The sequence below is a fragment of the Elephantulus edwardii genome, unplaced genomic scaffold (assembly GCF_000299155.1).
Source record: "Elephantulus edwardii isolate Elephantulus edwardi_28Jun2011 unplaced genomic scaffold, EleEdw1.0 scaffold00002, whole genome shotgun sequence".
Taxonomy (NCBI): Eukaryota; Metazoa; Chordata; class Mammalia; order Macroscelidea; family Macroscelididae; genus Elephantulus; species Elephantulus edwardii.
The window spans coordinates 15,058,978-15,063,993 of record NW_006399752.1 but is presented as its reverse complement, the minus strand read 5'-3'; the positions used below and the strand labels follow the sequence as shown (position 1 = coordinate 15,063,993).

At 41.0% G+C, this 5,016-nt stretch overlaps 1 pseudogene; it reads left to right on the top strand.

The window, feature by feature from the left end:
- Window positions 1–588: 588 nt before the first annotated feature.
- LOC102850344 lies at window positions 589–2,003 on the top strand (annotated as a pseudogene).
- Window positions 2,004–5,016: the final 3,013 nt, after the last annotated feature.

Below are 5,016 nucleotides of genomic sequence, written 5' to 3'. Positions count from 1 at the left end.
AAGAATTCACCATGACCAAGTAGGATCCATAACAGGTACACAAGGATGGTTCAACATAAGAAAAACAATCAGTGTAATTCATCACATTAACAAAGCAAAGAACAAGAACCACATGATGATATCAATTGATGCAGAAAAGGCTTTTGACAAAATCCAACACCCTTTCCTGATTAAAACACTCAACAAAATAGGAATAGAGGGGAATTTCCTCAACAAAGTAAAAAGTATATATGCCAAACCAAGAGCCAACATCATTCTCAATGGAGAGAGATTAAAGGCATTCCCTGTGAGAACAGGAACGAGGCAAGGATGCCCACTATCACTTCTCCTATTCAATTTTATATTGGAAGTCAGTATTATATATTGGCAATAAGACAAGAGAGGGAAATAAAAGGTATCCAAATTGGCAAAGAGAATGTAAAATTATCTCTATATGCAGATGATATGATAATTTTCTTAGAAAACCCTAAAGACTCAGTAAGAAAACTATTGGACAGAAATTAGACGTCAACAGTCCCAGAACTGGGCTTGTGGCGGTCTTCTCTCCTACTCGGAAGCCGGGCAGCTTTGCTTCCAGACACTCTCAAGATGACGACGTCGCTAGGTTCAAACACCTACAGCAGGCAGAACTAGGAGGATGCAGACTTCCCCGTTCTGTGCCAGACATGTCTTGGAAAAAATCCTTATATCCAAATGACCAAAGAAAAGTATGGGAAGAAACATAAAATTTGTGCCAGGCCATTCACAGTGTTCCGATGGTGTTCCGGTGTCTGAATGCATTTCAAGAAGACTGAAGTGTGCCAAACCTGTAGCAAATTAAAAAATGTCTGTCAGACCTGCCTCTTGGACCTCCATGGACTATCTGTCCAGGTTCATAATGCAGGATTACCTTTTAAGGATGACATGCCAAAGTCAGATGGCAACAAAGAGTACTATACCCAGAATATGGAGAGAGAGATTTCTAATTCTGATGGAACACAGCCGATTGGTTGGTATGCTAGGGAGAGCAACGACTACTGTGACACGCTGCTCAAACTGGCCCGGACCACACCCTACTACAAAAGAAATCAGCCACCCAGCTCCTTCTGGGTGAAAGGAGAGTGCAAGAGAGGAGAGGAGTGTCCCTATAGACAGGAGAAGCCCACAGATCCAGATGACCCCCTGGCTGATCAGAATATTAAAGACAGATGGAATCCTTGGAAGGAGGAGTGGCATCCACTTCCGTAAATAGCTTGCCTCCGGAAACCCTATGAACCTGGAGAAAGGATGAAAGGCACCCAAGCGTCGAGGACTCTCCTTCATAGGGTCACCTAGGACTCGACGGCACTTAACAACAACAACAACAACATTATGGAATCAATGACCCTGTTGCAGATAAATTCCTAAAACGAGCTTCAAAAACGCTTCGTCTGGATACCCCAGAGGACAAAACTATCACCACGTTATATGTTGGCGGTTTAGGTGATACCATTACTGAGACAGACCTAAGGAACCATTTCTATCAGTTTGGAGAGATCCGAACCATCACTGTTGTGCCGAGATAGCAGTGTGCTTTCATTCAGCTTGCCACAAGGCAAGATGCAGAAGTGGCTGCGGAGAAGTCCTTCAATAAGTTGATTGCTGATGGCCGAAGACTCAACGTGAAATGGGGAAGATCCCAAGCAGCCAGAGGAAAAGAAAAGAGAAAGATGGAACCACGGACTCTGGGGATCAAACTGGAGTCAGTTACAGGATTGCCAGGAGCTCTTCCTCCTTTTCCTGCACCTGAAGAAGCCTCTGCGAATTACTTCAACCTGCCCCCAAGTGCACCTCGAGCAGAGGTCAATATAGGCCTTGCTCCACCCTCAGGCATTGTCCCACCCCCGCCCCCAGGTTTTGGACCACATATGTTTCATCCAATGGGACCACCGCCTCCTTTCATGAAGGCTCCAGGACCAATCCACTACCCTTCTCAGGACCCTCAGAGGATGGGTGCTCATACTGGGAAGCACAGCAGTCCCTAGCACATCATCGCCACTTGTGAGCTCTGTGAAGAAAGGGCACGTAAAAACCCCAGTAAATGAATCTTGGAATAAATGTTTTTTTCTTCCTTTGTAGTTTTCATGGTAGCTGAATGTGTTCAGATGTGGGCACTTAGAACTACAGCCATGCTTTCCTACATATGTTTGAAAGACTGATGGACTTCAACTAAGCTGCCATTAACACATCTGATTACTGCTATAGGATTACTAATAAAGCCTAATGACTGTTCTCCCTACCTGTGTAAGGGACAAGCAGCCAGTAAATTGGAATGTCCAACAGTTACCATCCTAATTATATGTTCATTATATATATTTTTATTTTTTTTTTAATTTTTTTTTTTGCCTGGGGAGGGTCATGAGGACTTGACCTGTGGTTAAAAAAATTTTGACCGTTGTTATGTCCATTAGATATTTTCGTTTTTATCACCTTAAGGAAAAGATTAATAGTACTAATCATTGCAGTGATACGAGTGTGATTTAACTCTATTGAAGTCACACACTTGAAAAAGAAATAGGAACCAGCACCCAGCACAGCCCAGATCTTTTTTTCCCCTCATTTTTTATTAAAAGAATCTGGCTGATAGTTTTACTTCTCTCAATCATATGATATGAAAATGGACATTTCCTGGAGATGTGTGTCATCAAACAAACTTGGTGTCTGGGATTGAAATGAATTTCAAGAACTTCCAGTAAAACACCTTAACTGTGAATTAAAGCCTTGAAGCATGTTTTCGTGGAAGACTTGCAGCATTCACCTTGGTGTGTCTTCAGCGTCTTGTTTCTGCTCCCTGCTGCTAAACAGGGTGCCATCTGTTTGGTGTTAGAATATTTGATACATCTGAATTGTAGAGGGTAAAAAAAAAAAAAAAGAAAAGTGATGTTTTGTTTTTAAATAATTAAAAACTGGTCAATTTTTAAAAAAACCCAAAAAACTACTGGACATAGTTGACCAAGTTAGCAAAGTAGCAGGATACAAGATCAATATAAAAATTCAGCTGGATTTCTCTACAGTGACAAAGAGAATACAGAACTGGAGCTAAGTAAAACAATACCTATCACAATAGCTAATCACAAGATTAATCACTTGGGAATAAATCTAACTAGAAACACAAAAGAACTATTCAAAGAAAATGATAAAACATTACTAAAAGAAACAGAGACCTGGAGAAATGGAAGAATATGGCATGCTTTTGACAGGAAGATAAATATTGTGAAAATGACAATTCTACCAAAGGCAATCTACAAGTTCAATACAATCCCAATACAAATAACAACCCCATTCTTCAATGAGATGGAAACAGCAATTTCCAATTTCATCTGGAATGGAAAGAGATCCCAAATAAGGAAAACACTGCTGAAAAAATGAAACAAGGTAGGAGATATCTCACTCCCTGATCTCAAATTCTACTATATAGCTGTAGTAGTTAAGACAACATGGTACTGGCACAGTGACAAACACACAGATCAATGGAATAGAATTGAGAACCCTGAAATCACCTCATCTACCTATGATCAACTGATTTTTGACAAGGAGAAGAAGTCAGTTAAGTGGGGAAATGACAGCCTCTTTTACAAATGGTGTTGGCAAAATTGGAAAACCATCTGTAGAAAACTCAAGCAAGACCCACACCTCACACCATATAAAAAACCCAACTTGAAGTGGATCAAGAACCTAGGAGTAAAACCAAGGACTATAATCTTCTTCAGAGAAAAGCTTGGAAGAACTTTAGAAGCTTTAATCCACAACATGAACAGTCTATCAAGCATCTTGAAAAACCTACAATCAGGAGAGAATAAAATAGTTGAATGGGACCTTCTGAAAATAGAATCCTTATGCACATCAAAAAAACTTCTCCAACAGGTTAAAAATGAGAAAAAAATATGATGGTCCATCATGTTGTTTTTGTTGTTGTTAAGTGCTGTCTATTCACTTGTGACTCATAGTGACCCTAGGTACAACAGCCCTAAACCATGCTCTATCCCTTGCCAATCTTATTGTCTCTGACACACCTATCCCCATTTTCCAAGTGACAATATCAATCCATCTCATCGAGGGTCTTCCTCTCCTGCACTGCGCCTCCATCCCTCCCAAGCATGACTTCACTCTCAAATGACTGATCCCACCTTGGAACATGTCCAAAGTATGTCAGAAGGAGCTTCAGAATCCTTGCCTCCAAGGAGCAGCCTGGCTTCACCCTCTCCAGGACGAACTTGTTTGTTCTCCTAGCAGTCCATGGTATATTCAGTACTCTCCTCCAGCTCAAAGGCATCAACGCTCCTTCTATAATTCCTAGTCATTGCCCAGCTGACAGGCCATAGACTTTGGAATTATTTGCTATGCATCAGAGAGCTGACAATAACTAGGGGTTATAGAAAGAGAATGGATGCCTTTGAGGTGTGATGCTGGAGAAGAGTATTAAAATGCCATGGACTGCTAGGAGAACAAACCGGTTCATCCTAGAGAGGATGAGACAAGATTGCTCCTTGGAGGCAAGGATTCTGAATCTTCATCTGACATACTTTGGACATGTTGCAAAGAGGAACCAGTCCTTGGAGAGGGATATCATGCTTGGGAGGGTGGAGGGACAGTGCAAGAAAGGCATCCTCAATGAGATGGAATGATTACTAGGGTGATGTGGGAAGGTGTGTCAGAAACAATAAGACTGGCACAGGATAAAGCAGAGTTTAGGGTTATTGTACATAGGATCTATGAGTCACAGGCTACTCAACAGCATATAACAACAATGACATGTCTGATAAGGGACTTACATCTAGAATTTATAGAATACTCCAGCACCTCAACAAGATAAAGGTAACCCAATTGCAAAATGGGCATAGAATATGAAAAGACACTTCAACAAAGAAGATATTCAGAGGGTGAACAAACCACATGAAGGAATATTCAGAATCCCTCATTCTAAGAGAGATGCAAATCGAAACAACTATGAAATATCAACTCACCTCAGTAACAATAACAATGTTCAACAGAGCATCA